The 25,156-nt window shown below is 42.7% G+C and overlaps 2 long non-coding RNA genes and 2 other non-coding genes across 4 annotated transcripts; 3 read left to right on the plus strand and 1 right to left on the minus strand.

The window, feature by feature from the left end:
• Window positions 1–1,399: 1,399 nt before the first annotated feature.
• On the minus strand, window positions 1,400–1,472 carry TRNAF-GAA (transfer RNA phenylalanine (anticodon GAA)). The gene has a single exon. It is a non-coding gene; the product is annotated as a tRNA-Phe (tRNA).
• Window positions 1,473–2,186: 714 nt separating this feature from the next.
• On the plus strand, window positions 2,187–2,258 carry TRNAA-UGC (transfer RNA alanine (anticodon UGC)). The gene has a single exon. It is a non-coding gene; the product is annotated as a tRNA-Ala (tRNA).
• A 4,434-nt stretch (window positions 2,259–6,692) lies between these two features.
• LOC125964494 (uncharacterized) lies at window positions 6,693–11,619 on the plus strand. The gene is made up of 3 exons (XR_007477557.1): window positions 6,693–6,719; window positions 10,185–10,301; window positions 11,603–11,619. It is a non-coding gene; the product is annotated as an uncharacterized LOC125964494 (long non-coding RNA).
• A 4,205-nt stretch (window positions 11,620–15,824) lies between these two features.
• LOC125964486 (uncharacterized) lies at window positions 15,825–23,249 on the plus strand. The gene is made up of 3 exons (XR_007477546.1): window positions 15,825–16,040; window positions 21,448–21,514; window positions 23,094–23,249. It is a non-coding gene; the product is annotated as an uncharacterized LOC125964486 (long non-coding RNA).
• Window positions 23,250–25,156: the final 1,907 nt, after the last annotated feature.

The following is a 25,156-nucleotide window of genomic DNA, read 5'->3' on the forward strand; positions in this document are numbered from 1 at the left end:
TGAATGCATGTGAATGCTTTGGCCATGCCTGATCACAGAAGGCTTGTGATACACTATTATATAAATATGTAAAAATGTAAATAAAAGATTTAGGGAACAGACAACAAAAACAATGGAAGGAATGACACAAGAGAAAAATGGGAACTTTTCAAGTATGTTCTAAGGAAAAAATTCGCTGCTATGTTTGGAAACACCTGCAAGGTACAACTCATGACCAGATGGCAAATGATCTCGTTCTTAGTTGATCATGAAACAGAGTCCAGAGGATGATGCCAAATCTTTCTTTAAAAAAAAGTGCGTCTACTTATGCTATGGTTCATTCTAGGCATCTTCTGCAAGGTCAAGTCCTCTAAACTTTCCATGTTCCACCTGGAGAAAGTCTTTGGTATAGAGCATTGTGTTCTTTTCCTTTTGCTACTGTAGCAAATTAGTGCAAAGTTAGTGGCTTTAAGCAAAACAAAATTACTATTTTGTAGTTCTGGAAATCAGAAGTCTAAAATCAAGGCTGCATTTCTTCTGGAGGCTTCAGAGGAGAATCTGTTTCCTTGCATTTAACAGCTTCTAAAGCCTGCCTCCATTCTTTGACTCATGGTCCCTCCCTTCATCTTCAAAGCCAGCCATATGTAGCATCTTTCCTCTCTGACCTCCCACCGGCCTCTTATAAAGATCCTGGTGATTATACAGGGCCCACCAGGATAATCCAGGATAATCTCCATATCTCAATGTCCTTAACTTAATCACACCTGCCATATAAGGTAACATATTCACAGTGCTGGGAATTAATGTGTAGACATCTTTTGGATGCCATTATTCAGGCCTATCACAAGCATCTCCAAGCCAAACACATCTTTCCTTTGCTAAAATGGGCAACCTTGTTTAGAATAACTTGCAGGATCTATTATGCAAATTCTTCACCCCACCATGTGTAAGGAGAGGAAAAAATGCCAATGGTGAGGAGAAGTAAGAACCCTGTCCTACTACTCATCCATATAATAATTGCTGTGGGAATTCTGGTGAGATCAGTAAGGGCAGTCTTTTTTTTTTTTTTAATTATAAGAATGAATTTTACTATTCACCTTTATCTTGCACATCAAAATTCATTGGACATTGCAATCACTGCACACACATGGGAGAAGCAGTGAATGCCAGACATTTCCTTTGTTCATGTGCCAAGCTCATCGGACATCAATCACAAGACCCAAATTCAAAGATGGGAGTTTCAGGACTTCCCTGGTGGTCCAGTGGTTAAGATTCCACTGGCAGCTTCCACTGCCGTGTGGCATGGCCGAAAAAACAAAACAAAAAAATGATTGAAGTTTCAAGGATGCAAAGGTAGACCTTTCTGGTAGGGGTTACCAGAATTGCTCCTCCTCATGGATGCTGACTAAAACACTTAACCTGCTGAAACCCGGGATTGAACCAGGGACCTTTAGATCTTCAGTCTAATGCTCTCCCAACTGAGCTATTTCAGCACCTTAGGGGTGAGCTGCCCTGACACTCATTTTTCAAAACTGAGATTGTTTTCAATCCATTTTTAGAACATTTCAGACTTCGAAAGTGTTGCTCTCTCATTGTCCAATATACTTATCCACCCAAAAAGTTAGGAATGTCTTCCATGTATGGTGCTTGCATCCAATTCCTGGTGGTGTGGGATGGTAGGAGGAGAGAGACAGAAGAGAAATGATGGGGATTCATTGGAAAGTCTCTCTGCTCCTCTGACACAGCTCAGAAAATGACAGAAAAATTTTTTTTTTAATTTCTTAGAGTCCCTTATTTTTTCTCTTCTTTTCATTCGTTCTTGAATAATATTCAAAGATTCTGAGAAATGGATTAATTTTAGTTAATGTGGAATCAGTTTTCTGTTTCCTGGTGATAATTTCAAGTGAGCTGGTTTCTTTGTTTTGTACGCTTCCATCTACTCTGTCATAGTCTTTTGGTCCAGGTGAGAAGGTCTTGGAGAGGACTGACCTGGCTGAGAAGAAACTAAGAGCAGGAATGGTAACAATTTGGGTTTAGAATTTACTATTCTTGAGCATAGCCATCCACCAAAAATAGTCTAATTTAAAAATTGTAGAAATAATGGAGTTAACAGAATAAATTTTCTGACAAAAGGAAGTAGCTTTGCCAAAGAATACAGAAAATAGGTATATTTCCTAACATACCGAAAAAAGAGGCAACTGTCACTTGGGGGTGTAGCTCAGTGGTAGAGCCCATGCTTTGCATGTATGAGGCCCCGGGTTCGATCCCCGGCACCTCCATGAGGATTTTATCTTTTTTCTCATCTCCAAGGTATTTTATACCCATACCTTCCTTCCGTCCTGTGGAATATGCTCTCCTACTTTTCCACTTTTCACTACTTTTTTTTCCCTTGCTTACATGGAAAGCAAACATGATTGGTGCAACTGCAGAAGGAATAAACAAGAGAAGAAGAAGGAAAAAAAAAAAGGCTTATTCCACATCCACTAATGTCACCAATTTAACCAGCTTTTTCACCTAGACTACCATTTTATGATACTACTTAAGAGGAGGAAGATCCAAAGTAAGACAGGGAAAAAAATAAAAAGAAAGAAACCTGTGTGCACTTTCTTTAGCCAGAATAACTAATCCTAAAGATACTAGCCATGGGAAAAATTAGGGTGCTGTGAGCAGGATTCCAAGCACCTCTGGAAAAACACTTTGGAATGCAAACTGAATGCCTTAGACACATTCATGAACCTTTATTACATACGTGGAATAGAACACATGAATTTGAACAAGGGCTTCTCTTTCTCTGGTAAGAACCTGGAAAAAGACAAAATAAGGAAAGCTCCACCACCGACCTACTTTAATTTTGGAGACAAAGTGTTGTTCATCCCCTGCCATAGAGAACACTTGGCTTTCAGATAAATTCAAGTAATGGAGAGGTCTTGGCTCCTAAATAGTCAACCATCTCTTTGTTTTCTTCCCATCCCTTCCACTGAATTCTCAAAAAGTTGAGAAGCAGATGCTCAGCAGCAAGTGGGTGCCGTGGAGGCAGGAGACGTTCCCTTTCAATAAACCAGACCCCGTGGGCAGTATTTCTGCTCAAAGGTTGTCCTTTGGGGACTGGTGGAATTGACGCTGTTTCCTTTTACAGATGGCTTAAGGGATCTGCAGTTTCTGAAGAGATAAACACTTTACCTGGAAGCTGATGGCAGAAAATGAGACTTTTATTGGTCTTCTTCTAAGGAAATTTTAGGATCATAACAATAACAAGTATAAATCAAAAAAGAATGAGATCAGCCTAGGAGCAATCTCATTTCTTTGTTTTTTCACAAATACTAATAATAAACTCCTTATCTACTCGTCTTTTTTTTTGGCTGTGCCACATGGCATCTTAGTTCCCTGGCCAGGGATCTAAGCCATGCCCCCTGCAGTGGAAGCACAGAGTCTTAACCAGTGGACCACCAGGGAAGTCCCAGTATCTACACATCTTAATGCATAACAGCTCTCACTCTATCTATTCTTCAGAGGCCTTCTACTTCTAGTTGCATAAATGTCCAAACTTGAGATTCAGAGATATCAACAGAATTCCAGATTCAGTTTACAATGTATGTAGGCAGACATCCTCAAGAGGCTATCTTGTAGGCATTTAAAATATGTCATATCCAAATCCAAACTCAACATTTCCCCTTTATTGAAGGTCAGTCTTTTTTATTGGAACTAAAAATTTTTAAATATCTTGAGAAAGGAGCAGGTCCAAAATAAATTTTATTTACCCACCAAAACACTTTTATAGCACGTGATATATGCCAGGCACTGCTCTAAGCACTTCATACATAGTCATGCAATCTGCTAACAACCTCATGAAGTACATTCTATTATCATGGCCCTCATTCTATAGACCAGGAAACTAAGACAGGACCAAGGTGAAGGGATGAGCCCAAAGGTCACACAGCTAGAAGTGTTGGCTCCTAGTGAAGTGGTATCAGATGATCGTGGACAGCAGAACCCCTGGTTCCAGTGACCTTGGGCACTCACCACCCAGGGCTTTATGTATCCTCAAACCCACAATTCTCAGAATGTCCCATCAGGGTGGCTTTTTGTATAGATGGTACAGCACAAACATGGGGAGAAGTAGTTTTCACCTACTGGAATATCTTTGTCTCACCTCTGAAAAGAATAAGGGCCCCAGGAGAGAAAGGAGGAGGTACTTTTAGAATCCAAGAGCTGGGACAGATCTTAATGATTAACCTGATTATCAAGGTTACCCAAATTTCTAACCCTGGGGCAAAGCAAAGTAGCTGAGCTAGCCTGGGGGTCCAAGTGTTTTGCTTGGATCTTCTGCCTCAAGCAAGAAAACATCTTTCAAGACTCAAATTCTATGCCAGGGGATAGGGGTGGTGGTGGTGGCATGAACTGGGAGATTGGGCTTGACATGTATACACTAATATGTATAAAATAGATAACTAATAAGAACCTGCTGTATAAAAAATAAATAAAATAAAATTCAAAAAAAACGAAAAGAGAAAAAAAGACTCAAATTCTAGCTTAAAAATTCATGAAATCTTTTTTTTAATTTTCCTATCCTTTTTTTAAAATTGAAGTATAGTTGATTTACAGTGTTGTGTTAGTTTCAGGTGTACAGCAAAGTGATTCAGTTATATATATATTCAGTTTTATATATATATATATATATATATATATATATATATGCTTTTTCAGATTCTTTTCCCTTATAGGTTATTACAAAATATTGAGTACTGTTCCCTGTGCTATACAGTAGGTCCTTGTTGGTTATCTATTTTATATATTGTGGTGTGTATATGTTAATCCCAAACTCCTAATTTATTCCTCCCCCATTCTAAACCTTCAATGTTTCTCTATTAATGAACTGTTTTTCTAAAAATAATTCTTTGAATAAAACTAACAGAACATTGAGGAAAAAACTTTTTTTCTTTCGTTTCCCCCTCTCCCCAGCCTTTCCCTAACTAAAATAACATTTGTAGTATTTTTTTATCTTTATTTTGGTCTTCCCAGCACAGGAAGTGTTTTGAATCTGAGGGGAGCCCTCCCATCGTGGAGCCTCCCCCTCCCCCGACAGAGGCTGAGTTAGCAGGTAGAGTACTCGCCTGCCCAGACTCCCTCCAGCCAGGGCTTCAGCCTGAACTGGTGATCTAAGCTGTGCCAACCTGATACACTTGACAGGACTTGCACTCGGGAATCGAAGGGAAGCAGTGGCCCCTGACAACATATGTTGGCATTGGAACAGCAGTGAGGCATCACTTGGGGGTCTGCCCTCTGGGCTTGAAACCTGGTCCTCCAGACATCTCAACATTTCTGGGAGCCCACAGGTATCCAATGAGTAAATTCTTTAGCCAGAGTCTCCTATCACTTGCAACTAAACCCTTGGTAATATTTGTATTTGCAAATACTTATCAAACACCACGTGCCACGAACTGGTCTAAGAGTTTCTCATGTACAGACTCACTTCATCCTCACAGTAACCCCATGACACGGATACTATGATTATGCCCCTTTTACTGGTGAGGAGACTGAAGCATAGTAAAGAAAGCAATTTGAGGCTAAGTAATTTTTCCCAAATTATTATTTTTAAAAATATTTATGTATATATGTATGTATGTATTTATTTGGCTGCGCCAGGTCTTAGTTGGGACATGTGGGATCTTTGTTGCAGCATGTGGGATCTAGTTCCCCAACCAGGGATCAAAGCCAGACCCCCCCCGCACCTGCATTGGGAGCATGGAGTCTTAACCACTGGACCACCAGGGAAGTCCCTTTAAAAAAAAAAAATTATTTATTTGGCATTTGCTCCAAATTATAAGCAATGAAGTAACAAGGCTATGATTTGAACCAGGCTCTCTGGATCTAAATCTGAGCTCTTAATCACCACACATACTGCTTCTCTACATGTTTTAAATTTTATTTATTTATTTATTTTACTGATTACATAATAACTGCTCATCATAGAACCATTCAAACACTATAAAGAGTAGAAAAAAGAAAATAAAGCAACAGTACTGCTTATAGTAAACCATTGTCTATAGCTGTACTAGCTACTTAAGTTTAATTAAAATTAAATAAATTAAAGATTTGGTTCCTCGGTCACAATAACCACATTTCACGCGCTCAGTAGCCACATGCGTCTCTTGGCTACTGGTTTGGATAGCACAGCATGAATAGAACACGTTTCCATCATCATAGAAAGTTCTGACTGGCAGCCCTGAGTAATTTGGCCTTTTTTTCATAGTTCTCTGGGACAGTGAACAAATACATGTAATTTTATATAACTGGAGTATTTTGCATGCTGTTTTTATTGTGGGACTCTTTAGTTATTTTCTCTTATCTACGGCTTATTTTTTCTTGCTTTGACCCCTCCCCTCTCTTGTCGGGATAAGCCAGGTGGGTAGGAGACCTTCCGGGCCTTCCCCTGGGCTCTTACCCTCATGGAAAATTTCATATCACACGTAGAAGGGCTTGTAGTTGGTAAACATTTGCTTTTTTCCATTAATAAAACACCGTGGAAATACTTCTGAGTCAGCCAATCCAGTTCTTACTTATTCTTGTTAGTGGCCTTGTGGAATTCCACAGTTCAGATATAACAATATTTTGAGGTACCTTCAGCCTCTTTCCCGGGAGTAGGATGATTAGATTGAAAGGCATGTTTATGTTTAATTTTCATAGATATTACCAGCTTCTAGCCCAAAGGTGAGACTGATCCCCATTTTCTCCTGCAATGAGTGAGTATATTCTGCCTTCTCCCTTCCCCTTCTAACTCACTGCCCCCAGACACTCCACATCTTGGTCCAGCATTAGGTGCTGTCACACGTCTAGATTTTTCCAGAATTATGATTGAAAAGTGGTGTCTCTCTACAGTGGCAAACCGACCCTGGTGAGAGCAGGTGCCCAAGGTAAAAGCAATAAAAGATTGCAAACAATGTCAGTTTGCTTTTATCCATCACCACATGTAGGCCATTCTAACAATGTCAGTGATAACGTACTCCACCCCTCAAAAATCTTTTGTTGCTGTTTGTGGGAATGTAAATTGATACAGTCACTATGGAGAACAGTATGGAGGTTCCTCAAAAAAACTAAAAGTAGAGTTGCCATATGATCCAGCAATCCCACTCCTGGGCATATATCTGGAGAAAACTCTAATTCAAAAATATACATGCAACCCTATGTTCATAGCAGCACTATTTACAATAGCCAACACCTGGAAGCAACCTGAATGTCTATTGACAGATGAATGGATAAAGATGTGGTACATATATACAATGGAATACTACTCAGCCATAAAAAAGAATGAAATAATGCCATTTGCAGCAACATGAATGGAACTAGAGATTATCATACTAAGTGAAGTAAGTCAGAAGAAGAAAGACAAATACCATATGATATCACTTATTTGTGGAATGTAAAATATGACACAAATGACCATATCTATGAAACAGAAACAGAAACAGACTCACAGACATAGAGAACAGACTTGTGGTTGCCAAAGGGGAGGGGGTGAGGGAGGGTGGATTGGGAGCTTGGGATTAGCAGATGCAAACTATTATATATGGAATGGATAACTAACAAGGTCCTACTGTATATTACAGGAAACTATATTCAATATCCTGTGATAAACCATAATGGAAAAGAATATGAAAAAGAATATATATATGTATAACTGAGTCACTTTGCTGTACAACAGAAATTAACACAACATTGTAAATCAACTACAGTTCAGTAAAATAAATTTTTAAAAAATCTTTTTTTGGCCTACATTCTAAGCTATTGCTGTGGGTACTGTTGAGTTTTAATAATATGTGTAAGCTTCGAGTCCCAGCTATACAACTGGCCTCCAATGCACACAAACTCAGCCACACATATTTGTTTAAAAGTGAATTATAATGTTTTTCAATAATTCTAGCTCACTTCAGGTGTGGCTTGTGTCTCCAGTCCCTATGGTACCACACACTCGTGTTTACACTGGAGATTCATAATAAACCAGGAGAGTTGGATGTAATTTTTCTGTTTGGAGATTAAAGTACACAACAACTTTTTCAAATAGAATCAGGCTTGAATCACGTATTCTGAAGCGCCAAGCTTTATCATTGTTCCTTGAAGGTCAGTGCACAGAAACTGTGGAGAAAGCCAGGAATAATACAACAACTGCAAAAAAGTAAGGAAATAGGCAATTCCATGGAAAACAGAGTCAAATTTTGAAGAAGAACTCCAGGAAATATGACAAAAGGTGCTGGTCTTCTATTGCCAGAAGAAATCAAAAGGACAGTCTTTGAACACCTGGATAGTTTTCACCAGGAACAAGACACTCATTCTAAAGCAATGGATCAAATAATTTCAATGTTCACTATTTAGTCATTTTCTCTAAATTCAGTGTAAGAGGAAAATCTTCAGGGATTTTACTAAATGTAATAGAAATTTATGATGAATCTTCTGGTGAAAACATTTCAGTGGAAATGTTTGAGCTACAGAGACATATGAAGACTGCTGAGAACAATCCTGAAGAAACAAAGATGTGGAAAATGATGCATTTCTGACATTCATTATAAATTGAGGTTTTTATGAATCGGTTAAATTTATCTTTATGTTTAAGACTTTTTTTTTTTGAGAACTAGGTGCCTCTCTTTTTATTTATTTGGTTGCGCTGGGTCTCTTAGTTGCGGCAGGCAGGCTCCTTAGATGCTGGAGGTGGGCTCCTTAGTTGTGGCATACAAACTCTTAGTTGCGGCTTGCATGTGGGATCTACTTCTGTGAGCCGGGATCGAACTCGGGCCCCCTGCATTGGGAGCGTGGAGTCTTACCCACTGTGCAACCAGGGAAGTGGGTAAAAGTCCGTTTAAGACTTTTCTTAATGATTTGAATAACTTACTTCGAGTGAAAGAAAACTTTAAGAATTAAAATTAATAAAAACTGTCTTCGGGCTTCCCTGGTGGCGCAGTGGTTGAGAATCTGCTTGCTAATGCAGGGGACATGGGTTCGAGTCCTGGTGTGGGAGGATCCCACATGCCGCGGAGCAACTAGTCCTGTGAGCCACAACTACTGAGGCTGCGCATCTGGAGCCTGTGCTCCGCAACAAGAGGCCGCGATAGTGAGAGGCCCGCGCACCGCGATGAATAGTGGCCCCCGCTTGCCACAACTAGAGAAAGCTCTAGCACAGAAACGAAGACCCAACACAGCAAAAATAAATAAATTAAGTAATAAACTCCTACCCCCAACATCTTCTTAAAAAAAAAACAACAAACAACCAAAAAAACCTGTCTTCCATGAACTGTTAGTGAAGAGATAGGTAGGCAAATCTGGCTATTCTATTTAACATGAATATGCAAATTTGGACCAAATCATTGACATTTGCAAAAGTTAAGGCTCAAACACAAGAACTATAATGTTATTTCATCACTGAGATGGCATAGGTAAGTTTTTCTTTTTCAAAAATTGCATTTATATAATTTTAAAATGTTAATCATCTTTTATCCGTTGTAATGTAATACTTATTTAAAAATTTATTTACTGACATAATTATGCACATGCAATTCAATAATAGAAAAATTTACTGTCTTCATTTCCCTTCTGATCATTGTTATCATCAGTTTCATTTCGTAGTTATTACTGAAAATCCTTTTGCAGTAGAGAGGAGGGTAGGATGTTATAAAATGATTCAAAAGATACAAAATATTTTCAAACAGCCAGAATTGGCCTTGAATAATATCCTGATACACTGAGCTTTATAGTTGTTCCTTGAAGGTTGGTGCACAGAAATTGTGAAGCCATTGGGCAATTGGCATGATTAGCGCAAGAATGACCACAGACATCAAGCAGGAGAGGCACGACCACAAAAGGAGCCATAACTGATTGAATGAGCCATTTGCAGCTTCACTGCACCACCTCTGGTCCTTGGATCCTCATGGCTTATCTTTGAAATAAGCCCCTTTCTTTCACATGCATTTCCCTGACTGCAGAGAAGCTGAGCAGTTTTTCATGTTTATTGGACAACTGACAGGCTTCTTCTATAAATTCCTCATCTGTATCCTCTCTGGGATGGTGATACTCAAGCTGTTTGTGTCTGGGACCCCTTTGAGAATATGATGAAGCTTATTATACATCCTTTTCTGAGAAAAATACACACGTGTTAACTTGTGCAGACCTCCGCACCCAACTTCAGGGCACTCAGAAACCTCCTCTTCCACATTTTACAGATATAGAAATTCAGGCCCAAGACCTCAGACTAATTTGCAGCAAGTTCCATGCCCTGTGAGTCTCGGTTTTCTCATCTGCAGAATGGGAACACTCCCACTTAACCTCACAGGATTAATGTAAGAATCGAATGAGTTAACGTCTAAACATACTAGTCTAGAAATTCCAAAATTACTGCAAGGGTTGACCTTATTTTTCTTTTTTCCCCCTCAGAGCCCCCCCTCCCCAGTATAAATTAGTTCCAATGTTTAAAAATTGAGCATTCTCACACTTTAATAACCTGCAGTCCATGCTCCATCTCAGAAAACTGGAAGCTCCAGCAATACTGTCCCGTGCTAGGGAGGGGCTGGACTGGAGAAGCAGCATGCCTTTGTTAACAAGGCAACAGCAGGGGCTGCAGGTTATCCTCTGAAAGCGGGGCGGCCTCACTCACTCACTTTACCTGCCAGGCCAGGTGGGCCCTTGGGCTGGGGAGTCCTGCCCTGGGCATTTGCTATTCCTCTGCACATGCCTCCGGTCAGGTCTCAGTCAAATTAGTCACATAAAGGTGATAAGGTTTGTTACTGATTGAGGTGATGCTATCTTTGTTTGGGAGATTTGCATTCTAATGGGATTTAAGGGAAAGACTGTCCTAATCCTCTCACTCCCTGACCACGAAAAATCCCAGTAATTATGTGAGAACTTTTTTGCACTCTTGGCCAGGGACTAATGGTAGAATTGTGTTGCTTTTGCCTCCAAACTATTTCGTATTCAGTCTGTTTCTATCCATCACCACTTTTGAGATGGTCGAGGCTGGATCAAGAGTTCAGTTTTGGAGATACTTATTGGAGTTGAAGGTATAAATTTGAGGGTCATTAGCTAGTAGATGGGGCTCAAAATCATGAGATTAGATGAGACCACACTAGGGAAAGGATGGTTTAGAGCCACATAGAACTGAGTTTGAATCTTTCACCACTTAGGTACTTGGGCCAATTATGCAGCCAGTTCATGCCTCAGTGTCCTCATCTGTAAAATGGGGTAATAATAATACCCATTGCATAGAGTTCTCAGGAAGAATTAATGTGATAATGCAGTTCTCAGGAAGAATTAATGTGATAAAGGATGTGGACTATAAATAATAAAATGCAGTCACTTAGGTCAAAGGGATCTACCCTGGAGCCAGGAAGGCAGTAGAGAGGGGGAACTTAACATACCTCCACCCAGATATAATATAAACTTTTGACCCAGGCATCCACAGACCACCTAGAACTCATTTTCTTTACTCCCTAGAAACTGCAGCTCAGCAAGCAATCTGCTGCCGACAAGTAAGTATCCGAATGTCTGCTGGCACGCGTTGTAGTTCTGTAAAACAACCTATGTAACTTCTCTGAATGTCTCAGTCTGTTGTCTTTACAAACACCTGCTATTCTCTATTTGTAAGGCCAACTGGCCCGAGGCAGGAGAACGCAATCAGACTCACAGGTTGCATCAGACCGAAACTTTCCGGAGCACCCAGTTCCAGAAACTGACCTGGAGACTTTCCGGAGCACCCAATTCCAGGAACTGACCTGGGGACTTTCCACCCGGCCCAGCCTTCCCGCCTTTCGAGGGGCGGGACTAACGGTCCCAAGACTGATGCGACCGGCACCAGATATTGCCACGATACCCGAAAAGACCACCAAATAAGGAATACCCTGCGCCTTCCCGGATTCACCACACCCCTTTCCCTTCTTCCCCTATAAATTCTGCCCAAACCCTCGCCCAGGCGCGACTTCTTTGGCCCCTTTCTCTCGGACCAGGGATCCTCTCCCGGGAGCGTTCCCAAATAAAGTTTGTTTAAGCTCTCCTCTGTTTCTTGGTGCCGTTCGTTCCTTACACTATTTCCCTTGGAGCACATTTGAGTTGCTATTGGAATTGGTACACCTCCCAAATTGCAATTCTTTTTTTTTTTAAATTTTATTTATCTGTTTGTTTATTTTTGGCTGCGTTGGGTCTTCGTTGCTGCACGCGGGCTTTCTCTAGTTGCAGCGAACGGGGGCTACTCTTCATTGCGGTGCGTGGGTTTCTCATTGCGGTGGCTTCTCTTGTTGCGGATCATGGGCTCTAGGCACGCAGGCTTCAGTAGTTGTGGCATTCGGGCTCAGTAGCTGTGGCTCGCGGGCTCTAGAGTGCAGGATCAGTAGTTGGGGCACTCAGGCTTAGTTGGTCCATGGCATGTGGGATCTTCCCATACCAGGGCTCGAACCCGTGTCCCCTGCATTGGCAGGCAGATTCTTAACCACTGTGCCACCAGGGAGGCCCCCAAACGGCAATTCTTACAACCCTAAAAAAACTCTTGTTTGCAGCCTTCTGTGGGTTTTTTTTGGTCGACAAGGACTAGCATAGCACCTGGCCCATAGTCCAGCTCTCAGTAAACACAGGCTGTGTTATCACTACAGATGAGGACACTAATTCAGAGAAATCGGTGGCTTATTCTAAGTCATCCAGTGAATAGATGGGAAATCCTCGGCTCAGAGGATGGGCTTACCCCTTCTCACAGCAGCCCTGTCCCTGTGGATCCCAGCTCAATGTCTGTAGCTCAGTTTGGGCACTGGGATTCCAGGACCTGTCCCCAAGTCCTTGTCAAAGCAGCTTCAGGGGACTTGCTGGTGGGCTCTCTGTCTGTGCTGTGGTGCTGGATTAAAGAGCTCTAGTCCCCACCTTTAGGGGCAAGAATCCACTGGTAGCTGTTGATTTTCATACCAAAAAAAAAAAAGCCAAAAGATACTGATTTTCATACCAAATGCCAAAATTGGGAGGTAGGGCTCTAGTTCTCACAGGTGCTACTTTCTTTGGATTGTGGGCCAAAGGCTGTCCTTGAAGTCACCAAACGCTGAGGGAACCAGAGTGAAACTTGCATTCAGCCAGGAGACGGACGACCCAAATTCCATTACATTTAGCAGATTCCTATGTTCATGGGATCTTTCCTCTTTTCCCATCTGTAGAACAGTCATATTCACACTGAGTAGATACTTGGCCTTTTAGGAGTGAAAGCTTTAATGAAAAGATTGCATATGGGGCTTTAGGAACAATCCACAAACTTTGTGGAGAAGCAAGAATGTAGATGATTGTGCGTGGGATCATTGTTGAGGACTTTCTGATGCAAATCCTAAAATTCAGAAGCCCCAAAATGGGATGATCTGCTTGTTTCAACATAGAGCTGATCTGGGAGGTATTTGTGGGCCTTTTGAAGGATGTGATGATTTCAATCATTCTGTAAAGACTGGGTAGACTTCTGGGGCTGAAGACCCATGTCCAATTACCTACTATTTCTAGAGCAGTGGTTTTCAAAGTATGTCCTTTGGACCAGCAGTATCAGCATCACCTGGGAACTTCCTGAGAGGCAAATTTACCCCAGAACTATTGAATCAGCAACTCTGGAGTTCAGACCCAGCAATCTGCATTTTAACAAAACTTCCAGGTGATTTTGATGCAGCTCAATTTGAGAACTACTGTTCTTGAGCATAACTAACTGCAAATCTGAATAAGCCTCTAAGAACACTGGAACCCAGGGCGGTAAGGAGTGTGCTGGAAACGGGGTGAGAGGCAGAGGGAAGAGGTGAAGGACTGGCAGCTTGGTGTGTAAATCTGTAAGTAGGTACTGTAGGGGGTCCCCGGGAAAGGAGAACCAGGCATGACTTTCTTGACATAAGAGAAGCCATTTTGGGATCTAAGCCTGGCCACAGTGCTTGCCCTTGAACAGGTCTCAATAATTAATGATCTTAAGGGAACAAAAGAACAAAGAAACGAAGGACTGTTATCAGGCAAGAGAGTAACAATAGCAAAGATAACAAATCAGGTAAAAAGGCTCCCAGTTCTACTTCAATGGTAAAGATTAGTCCGAAGCTCAACCGCCAGATCTACTGGAACCTAAGGGATGATGCTGCTGACATTTTCTGACTTCAATCAGCTAAAGCTTAGACTCTGTTGACCTTTGCACCAATTCTATGCTGAATTCTCCTCTGCTCAAGCCCTTCATGGATATGCAAACACCACCCAAGCCCCTCATGAATATGCCTGTACCCTTACCTTAAAACTTCCCCAAGTTTGCTGTTTGGGGGAGAAACTGCTTTGGGAAAGATCCCAGGTGTTCTCCTTATTTGCTGCAGGTAATAAATCCTTCCTTCTCCTGATCTTTGGCTTGGTTGTGTCTTTTGGCTCAACACCCACCAAGAGACAAACCCAGTTTTTGGGTAAGAAATCCACAGATTATAGCATTTCTTCAAGTATAATTATGCAGTCTGAACTGGGAGTCAGCCTGTTACCAAATACAAGTCCATGTGCCCAATGCACAGTGAGGCCAAACAAACCAAAACGTCAGAGTTTGGAGCAGAAAAAGGTTTATTGCAGGGCCATGCGAAGAGAATGTGTGGCTCATGCCCCCCAAAACCCTAAACTCCCCGAAGGGTTTCAGCAAAGCATTTTGAGGGCCAGGTGATGGAGGGGGGATCATAGGGTGTGTGATCAACTCCTGCATAATTCTCTGATTGGCTGATTTTGAGGTAACAGGGCAGTGTCACAGGGGTTAACATTATCCATCCTTAGGTGCCAGTAGGTCGGGGGGCTCTGTGCTCATGATCATCAAGCAGTTAATTTCTTCCTCTTGGTGGTGGTTTTTAGGATCTGAAAAACTCAGGAAATATAGCAAATACTATTATCTGGGTACTTCAGAGAAGAGCTACAACAGAGGATATGCGGGGAGGGGTCTGTCCAAGGAAAGCCCCACAGTGTCCTGCTTGGTTACAAGCCTTGTTCCACCTGTACTGGAGCACGTTTATGGTTGAATTTTATCACAATTTGAAATTTCTCATGACTCAGTTGGTTCCCAAAGCTACCCACATTCCATCTGGCCCTCCTCCTTTCCAGAGGTGAACAGATAGCTGTCTGTGATTGGTTTTCAAGAACTTCCTGCAGAGAGATATGAGCCTCCCCTTCTTCCTTCCTCATGTGCATGCAGATTATCTTTTAACAAGGATGATTCAGATTCCCAGCATTTGGCCTCCTCCCCTCACCTCTGCTTCCCCACACTGTAACCTGCATGCTAAACAGAGCCCAAAGGGAGCACATTAAAAGTATGGAAAGGAGATGCCATAAAGGCAAGCAGGAGTCCCAAACAATCTCATCTTGCGTGTAATTGACACGTTATACAATCTTAATAAAAAAATTGCAGACATCTAATTGCCTTTATGGCCAAACACGATGAGTCCAGACCCCTGAGACCCTTCAATATATTCCAAAGCCATAATGCCTAAATCTAGGACTGCAATATAACTCAGTAGTGGTAGAATATAATCAGAAAAAAATTCAGCTTCTGACATAGAGAGTTGTTAGGAGAGAGGAGCCTGTCTTAATCTGTAGGAAACAAGTTGAATTACTTGGCTGGGAATCTCTGCAGGATTGCATCCTGGGCTGTTGGTGCTCTGAAGACTGCTTACTGGGAAGAAATTTGACTCTCCCTGAGCATTTCTGTCTGGAGGAGGGAGCCAGCTTGGCCTGTGTGCAGAGCAGCTGCAAGTGTCAGGAGACAATGTCCCCAGAAGTAACACTCAACCAATGACAGATGGGGAATCAGTAGATAAATACACACTGTCCTCACTGCTTGGTTGGGACAGCTCTGAGGAGGGTCCTGCTCTACCCCCCAGGACACCTCAGTAGAAGCGAGCTCCATTTGTTATGGAATCGGGTCCCACTGCTTGCCCCTTACAAAATCAATACTCACAGACGATGGTAGAGAGGAAAGTTGCCTTTAATCAGAAAGCCAGTAATCTGGGGAGATGGTGGACACAGGGTCCCCCAAAACCACCTCTGAAGATTCTGCTCAGCCATGAAAGCTTCTAAAGGTAAACAGGGATGCAATCTCAGTTACTCATTGAGATAGAGGGTCAGAGTCATCACTAACCCCCACTGTGTGCAGGCTTGTGGTCTTTCTTTAGGTACTATCTTCTTTACACAGTTTGTTCATGAGTTTACTGAAGGGGAAGATGGGGAAGAGATCAGGTCATCTGTTAGTTACTTATTCTTCATTTCGACTTCTTTGTTCTACAGAAAGAACCAACACGTTAGGCAAAGTACTGTGTGGTCAAAAGATTTGAAAGGTGTGCTTCAGCCAGAGATGAGTAGATCATGGGGGTGCCTGGCTTAAGATTAGTGTCAAGAGAAAAGGGGCCTCCTGCAGAGAACTCTTTCCTGCAAAGTGGTCTTTCCTGCCAAAAGCTGCTTACAAATCCCCACTTCTCAGAACATCATTTCATTTCTATGGGATCATGGGTTAATGTCTGTAACTTCTTCATGATGACACAAGGTACCATGTTCTTAGAGTGGAAGATGTTGACATGGGTCTGTGGCATCTCTTTGCTGACAGTTGTAGTTGCCCATTTTCATACATGGGCAGAACAAACTACAATTAGTTGGATGCCCACAAAGATATAGATTATTATGAGCAATAGTGTTAATCCCACTCTCCTAAGGCCAGTTCTTAGAATTGTACTAGCCATACATGCAGTACTGCTCAAGGTGGAGCAGCTTATGTCATGGCTGCAGTCTGTTCGTCATGCAGTTAGCTTTTTCCCTGTGGTGGCAGTTACAGTATCTGTAAGACAACTCAGGAATATTCATCAGTCACTGAGTCTGTGACTCCATTGTCCTAATCATTAGCTGCTTTAGCCTGCTCTTTGTGACTCAGAGTGGTCTGGGAGACTTCAGCTCTTCTATAAACATGGAGGGGCCTTTTCACTTGTGAGTGTGGGCACGGGTTCTGCTCTGTTTCACAGTCACATACCATGGGAGCTGGCTTCATCACACACCCTCTGTCACATTGTTCTCTTCCCAGGCCACCTTTTTTACATATTTGCTGGAGTTTTCTCAAATCAGCTCTCAAACTACTGATCCTTAAAACCTTGTCTTGACCTCTGCTCCTGGGGGAAGCCAGATGAAAAATACTTTAGGTGGGATGCCCAATAAGGGAAAGGGACAGCTTTCATTCTTAACAGCAGAAAGCAAGCCATTACGTTCAGGTAAATGGTATTAGTGAGTTCAGTCATCCATTTGTTACCACACATTAATTAGGTACCTACTGTCTACCTGAAGCCAAGGGTAGATCTAGAGAGGTTGGGGCATGATTGTAAGAGGCCTGGGATACCAACCTAATGTATTTGAACCTTCTTGTATCAAGAGGAGGGAGCTATTGAAGAGTTTTGAACAAGAGGGTGATAGAGTCAGAGCTGGACAATGGGAAGCTTAATCTGGCTCCATAGTGTGAACTGGACCTTAAGACTGGGCTAAGGAGGCATATTATAACTGCTGGAATATTTTTAGTGCATGTTTGATGAGGAAACCCGGCCTCTATGCACCAGCACTGAACTGAATCTCGGAGACAGAGTTCTGGGTGAGGCAGAAAAGAATAGCTTTATTGCTTTGATAGGCAAAGGGGGCCACAGCAGGCTAATGCCCTCAAAATTGTGTGTCTCAACCTGGGGTGGGGGTGGGGGGTTGTGAGGAGTCTTATAGTCAATGGGCAGAGTTGCTGATAGGGATTAGGGTGCGTGCAGGGTCTGCATTCCTTCAATCTAGAGATCATCTGGCATCAGGTGGTCTCATGATGGGCTTCTGTGGTTCTCAAGGCTATTGAACTGTGACCTTCTCTCTGGAATAAAGAGTGCTCCATTGAGTACTTATCATCTTCCATTTGGTGGGGGTTTTAGTTCTGCTCAAAGATAGTGTGATGTGTATCCCTTGAGGAGGAACCAGAACCCTGCCACAAGGTTGAACTATTGTTTCTTGACTGCTCCTCCCTTGTCTCTGCATCCCCTCCCTTCCCTAATTAGCAACTGTTTGAATCTATCCTCTGGAACTCAGAGAAGGTCAAGGAAGCTGAATGAAGCCTATTTCCTACAAATAAGAAACAGGGGACATGGAAAGACTTTTGTGCCCAGGAGCCCCACAGGATCCTGCTTGGTTTCATGTGCTGAAAAATACTTCTCAAAAAGTTGCATACATGACTTCATAAAAATATAAAATGAACATGTCAAAGATTTTATTCCACTCATTAGGGAACCAGTAAAATGTTAAAACTAATTCAAATGAGAATTTGAAGAACAGAGCTTTACAAGAGTCAGACCAAAGAAAATGTTGAAATGAGTTTGTTCAGAGATGCAGAATTGGTTAATATCCTACAGACAATAAAGAGTAACTTTGAAGGTTATCATTTTTACAGATGGAAATCAATTGTCTTACTACCAGACAAAATCAGCATTTGTCAGGCAGCCACTGTATTGCTTTCGGGCAAAAATTATTTGCACTGCCGTCAATTTTCTGTAAGTTTGCCTCTACCCCTACAGAGCTATAAAATAGCCTGGTCCATAGAAAGCCAGTCAGAGGAACACTCCCAACATTACTCTGAAAGAATGCCCAATAATCTTGGCCTATTTTCAAGTTTAGGATAATTTTTCTTGACAGTCTCCTCTACTGGGATCGTAAGTAATCTGCAAAGTTTAAGAGGTGCAGGGAGAGCGTTAAGTAACCCTAAAGGCTTCCTCAAGTTTGCTTTTCAAATCTAGAGCCATATAGTATTGGGCAACTATATGGATTAGGAATCTCAAATTGGACTTTATAAAGTCTCTATTATTTTCTTTCCTAGGCTTGAGGAACAAAACCCAAGACACTATGTCCACCAGATTTAACATAGAGAACCTATCAATTTGGTAAATTCCTCTCTTCTTGAGGTCCTCTCAATTTTCAACTTTCTCAGCTTCGTGGCCTTCCAGGAAGTGACCTTCCTTTCTGTCTGTGAGGCTGGGGCCAGGCAGCAGGCCAGTTTTCCTAGGAGAGCTTTGTGGGCCTTGGCCCACATACAAAGTCAAACCCTTAATAGAATGTTCATTGTATGTGACTGGGTCTAGGAATGGCTTTTAGTATACTGATGTGATAATTCTTTAATATTGCTCAGTGCACAGGAAAACCTGACATGCCTTGAAATCTTCCAGTTTCTACATCTGTGAAAGAAACTGGATAATTTTCTATTTTGACAATAGTTCTAAAAATTTACATAACTTTATTAACAATGAGCAGTAAAGATAAAAGAAAATTTAAAAACTATTAATAACAATGATAATAATAATACATTTCAATCAACCATGATAAAGAAGAGAATAAACTAATGGTGGGGTCAGGACACACTACTGCAAAATACGTCACCTTGGCACATTGTATATTGTTGTCGAACCCAAGCTCAGTTCGTGTGCCTGACGCACAGTGAGGCCAAACCAACTGAAACGCTGGAGTTTGGAGCAGAGAAAGGTTTATTTCAGGGCCAAGCAAGGACAGTGGGCAGCTAGTCCTCAAAAAACCCCAAACTCCTTGATGGTTTGTGGGGGAAGAGTTTTTAAAGGGCAATATTTGGCTTGAGGGCTATAGGGTGTGTGACTTCCTTCTGATTGGTTGGTGGTGAGGTAACAGGGTGGTGCTCCAGGAATCTTGTGCTCAGCCTGGTGTTACCATCCTCCACCTGGGTGGGGGCTTTAGTTCTTGTAGCAGAACTCAAACACATTGTTATGTATATCCCTTGAGGAGGAACAAGGACCCTGCTTTACTCTGCACTGTTTTTTGTTTTGTTTAGTTTTGTTTGTTTTGACTGCTCCTCCTTTGCTTCTGCATCCCCTCCCTTCCCTGTCTGGAACTCAGGGAAGGTCAAGGAGGCTGAATGAAACCTGTTTCCTATGAACAAGAAGTGGGGGACATGGAAAGGATTTGTACCTGGGAGAACCCCACAGGGTCCTGCTTCGTTTCAACATGAGCTACTCTGCTCATTCTAATTATTTAAATAGCCCTATTCTACCTGCCTTTGACTGTGAGTAGATGCATTTATATAAAAATTAAATCATAATATAAATCATATTTTGAGTAGAGAGGAAAGCGCTTCCATATAGACCTGTGCAGCAGCCCCAGCCCCTGCACGTGTGAGACCTTCCACATCTTTGCTACTCACACAGACTAGGGAAACAGCAAGAACCCCAGCAAGTTTTGGGACCGGTCCCACACACTGCATATGCTTCCAGGTGGGAACATAAATAGCAGTGACCAGGGAGTGTTGAAAGGAGAGATCTGGGAACTTGTCATTTGAAGAGACAGGACAAAGGTCCTCAGCCATTTTCTAGCAATTTCACAACCTCTACGGAAGGAAGTCAGCATGATATTTTCAGCCTGGCCTGTGCTCAGGAAAAAGAAGTGACTAACATACCATCAAGAGAATTGTGGTTTGAATTCTCTCTGAACGTACATTTATTTCTTTTATCCCAGCTACATCTGTATGCACCTTGCTGTGAAACAGTGTAATTAACCACTGGGTTTCAGAGAGAGGTGATAATTTTCAGCTTATTCTCAGCTCAATTTCAGTCCAAATTTTAACTTGAAAATGTTTTTTCTTCTCCCTTTGGCAGCAGCTTTCAGAAGTGGATTTTGCTGGAAGGCTTCTATTTTCATCATTCTGATTGCTTTATTTATGTTGCAAATCACTGATTTGGTGTTTGGAAATTGCCATGTTTGGGGCAGCAAAGTTTTTAGTTAATGGATTGATGAGTTTTAAACTTGCTTATAAAAATTTTTTTTTTAAATAAAGACTTAAAGTTCCAACTCATCATGCCTTATGTTCAGGATAGCGATAAACAGTGACGTCTTGCCAGTTACCTCAACACTTTCTTGCATGAAAAAGAGTGGGGCACGAGAGGATTGTCATGTCCCAGGTCTCAGGTGACTCCTTGGGACAGCCGCCAAGTGTGGGTTCTTGGCTTCACATAGGAAAGAATTCAAGAGCGAGCCAAAGTAAAGCAAAAGAAGATTTATTCAGGGAGATACACACTCCATAGACAGGGTGTGGGTCATTTCAGAAGGTGAGAGAGAACCCAGGGTATGGGGTTGTCCATTTTTATAGGGGTGGGTAATTTCATAGGCTAATGAGTGGGAGGAGTATTCCAGCTATTTTGGGGAAAGGGTGGGGATTTCCAGGAATTGGACCACCACCCACTTTTTGACCTTTTATGGTTGACCTTTGAACTGTCATGGCACCTGTGGGTGTGTCAGTTAGTGTGCTGATGTGTTACAATGAGGGTATACTGAGGCTCAATGTCTAGCAGAAGTTGACTCATCCGCCATCTTGGACCTAGTTGGTTCTAACCAGTTTATGTCCTGTCCTTGGGCCATATCATTCTTTAAAAGGTTGTTCCCTGACCCCTTCCTGTCTCACCTTGTTATCAGATTAAACCTGAAGGCCAGGCATCTAAGCTTCCCTCAAGAACATCTTGGTACTTGCCTTAACAACCAGGTTGGATAAACCAGTCTTTTCTCTAAACCAAGTTCTGCATACCTTGTTCTCTCAATATCTGATCTTGTTGAATGCTATGGAATGAAGTAGCCATCAAAGTTGTGTGCTGGTTTGGTTTTGCCTTGACTCAGTTATGTCACCATATCTTTATCTTCCTTGGCTCTATTTCTAATTAATGAATTAAGAAGGTTGGATTACATGGATACTAAAGTTTTTTGTTTGCTCTTGTTTTCTTTTACACAACAGAGTTCTTCAAATGAAATTTTACTTGTTATTCTGATGTATAAAATCGCGTATTGGTTTCCTATTACTGTTAAACAAATCTCCCCAAAACTTAGTGGCTTAAACAAGTAATAATTTATTATGTCTCACAGTGTTACCTAACACAGGTTCATGTGCCTGATACACTGTGAGGCCAAACAAACTGAAACATCAGAGTTTGGAGCAGTGTAAGTTTTATTACAGGGCCATGGGGATGGGTGGCTTGTGCTCAAAAACCCTGAACTCCCAGATGGTTTTTTGGGAAAAAATTTTATAGGCAAAATTTGGGGTGAGGGCCACAGGGTGTGTGACTTTCCTCTGATTGGTCAGTGGTGAGGTAACAGGATGCTGCTCCAGAATCTTGTGCTCAGCCTGAAGTTAACATCCTCCACCTGGGTGGAGGCTTTAGTTCCTGCAGAAGAACTCAAAGGTATCCTTATGTATATTACTTGAGGAGGAACCAGGACCTGCCCCAAGTCTGTACTATTGTTTCTTGACTGCTCCTCCCTTGTCTCTGCATTCCCTCCCTTCCCTGATTAACAACTGTTTAAATCTGTCCTTTGGAAGTCAGGGAAGGTCAAGGAGGCTAAATGAAGCCTATTTCCTGCACACGAGAAATGGGGGACACAGAAAGGAATTGCAGGGTCCTGCTTGGCTTTAACAGTTTGTGTGTGTGAAGAATTTGGGAGCAAATTGGCTGAACGGTTCTAGCTTGGTGTTTATAATGAGGTTGAAGTCAGTTGTCAGCTGAAGACTTGACTGGGGCAGCACTTCTAAGGTGGATTACTCATGCATCTGGAAAGGTGATTCTGGTTCTTCGGACAGGGAGGGGGTGGGGGGGAGGGAGGTGGAGAGGGCTCAGTTATTCTTCATGGGAGCCTCTCCACAGGGCTGCTTGAGTGTTTTCACAGTACAGCAGCTCCCTTCCCACAAGACAGGTTTCTGCCCTAAGCTGGGGTAGAGTTTTTCTTCCATCCTTCCTCCAGATACATGAGTCTTTGTGCCCTGGAGACAGCAAGCTTTACTGCCGCTTCTGCAGCTGTGTAAGGCTTTTGTTTTGTAGGAGACTCTGGTTCAAGGAAGAGAGAAGGGCCTTGTGCCTGCCCCCACTCCCAGTTATTGTAGACAGTTGTAGAAGGGAAGAACAGGATCTGACTCCATGTTAGATCTGTTTCTTTTACTTTATCTTTGCTTTTTGTTGCTTTTGTTACTATAATCACTAAAAGGATGCTCTCTATAGCTGTAAGCATACATAATGGCCTGCCTCGGGGAATCCTGCCCCTCTGCTTGCATGTTAAACTAAAGTGCCTTTGTTCAGCTCACAGGGAAACACCTTGACCCTGCCCACCTGTGAATGGCTGCAGAAAAGAAGAAATTAACACATCCTCTCCCTCAGGCTGGCCAAGCCAGGAGATACTTTGGAAGACTTATGGCCTTTTTATTTTACTTCCTCACCCACCCTCCCCCCCACCCCGTTTTATGAAAGAAACTGGCATCCAGACCCCAATAAGATGGGACTCTAGGACATTAGTCTGCCATATTCTCAGATGCCCGGCTTTCTGAATAAAGTTGCTATTCTCTGCCACAACACCTTGTCTCTGATTTATTGGCCTGTCCTGTGAGTGAGCTTGGACTCAGTAACACAATAAGACCAGCTCACAGAGGTTTGCACCCCATTCCATTCTCTCCCAATTTCCCTCCAGGCTCATCAGAGCCAGAAGGCAACAGCGTGGGGTGAGGTGGGGGGGTGTGGAGACGGGCTCTGTTCCAGGCTCCATACACCACCCTTATCAAACCCTTTGTCATTTTCAGCTCTTTACTCTGAGAAAATCAGGGGCCACAGGTTGCGGTTGGGAGGATGGGCTCCTTGGTCTCATCCCCACACATCTGTTTTGTTTTAAGAAGGCCCACAGCCTGTGCCTGATTGACGGCAGATGCTTGCAGATACTGACCTTCCTTCAGGTCACATGATGAGGCCCCTGTTGCTTTTTCAAGTTGACTTGGGGGAAAGAGTAAATGGTGGGGAGGGCTTTGGGTTTTCCAGAGTAAAAGTAAACTGCCATCTGCTGAGCACTAGCTCTGCTCCAAGTGTGTTGTGTTTGCAATCTCCTTCTTAGAGCCCTGCTGTGAGCACAAGACTGAGTGGGGAGGAAAACTTCCCTTCTTTTTTTCTAGATCCTTTGGCTGGTCTACCAGTTAAATTGACATAAAACAGATTAAGAGGGGAAAAACAAATTTAATTTCCTATGTACAGGAGCCCTATAAAAATATGAGACTCAAAGAAGTAACGAAAGCAAGAAGCTTTTGTACATTTTAGACAAAGAAATAATACATTTGTGAAGAATTGACAAGAAAAGGGGTTTGGGCTTGGGGTAGTGAACTGGTGAAGGAGTAACAGGTTTGTTTATACAGGCTTCTGGGCCATGAATTCCCTATTTCTGGTGATGAGGGTGCCTTCTACCCTCCTAGCACTGGGGGGTACTTTTCACATGGAAGATTCACCTCCTGCTTTCAGCAGATTCAGAGTGTCTTGTACTGGCTGCTTCTCAAGTACCTTTAATTCAAAATAATCAATATGCCCAAATGGCATGTTTTGGGGTGACATATTCTGAATCCCCACAACTACTATCTCAATTCTACTGGCAAGGAAACAGGCATCAAGAGGTTGCTACTTTTGCAAGGACTCTCATCTTGTAGGTGCTGGGGGTAAGTTTGAACCCCAGGTTGCCTAGTCTTCCCACTCCAGGCTGCTGCCTTCTACTCCAGGGAAGACAGCATTCCAGGGTGGGATGAGCTTCCTGTTTGCTGTGAGAAGTGGAAAGGGCCCCGTTACAGCTGCTTTTCCTCCCTGCCTGCTCCCTGTTATGGTGGGTGGGAAAGAGGCAGGTGAGGAAGGGTGTCTGTTTTGATGGGGGCGTGGCCAAGAGGGTCAGGCCTCTGTCCCCTTACCCGCCTACCTCCTGCCACCCAGAAGAACTAAAAAGGCTCTCTTCCAGGTGGGTGTGAGGGCTGCCGGTAAGGCCCTTAGGGGAAATGGTCTCACGGGTGGACAGCTGATAAGTCTCCGTGCTTTTCTCCCCGCAGGTGGGCTCCTCTGCGGACAGGTAAGACCTAGTCCATTAATGCAGGAGCATTTATGTGTACTGTTGTTGGAAGAGGGAAAAATTTAGGTCCCGGAAGGACCCATTCATAGGCATGATTCCCTTCAGCCCTCAGCAGTCCTCTCTCTGCGTTCCCCTCCTCAGCTCTCAAAGGCTGAGCCCAAGGGGAGGGGAAGGCAGGGGAAGGCAGCTCCAGGCCCAAAGAATGCTCCATGCCCCTACACACACACGTGCACACATGTATATACACACATGCACTCTCTTTCCCAGGTGACTTGCT

Source organism: Orcinus orca, chromosome 5, assembly GCF_937001465.1.
Source record: "Orcinus orca chromosome 5, mOrcOrc1.1, whole genome shotgun sequence".
NCBI lineage: Eukaryota > Metazoa > Chordata > Mammalia > Artiodactyla > Delphinidae > Orcinus > Orcinus orca.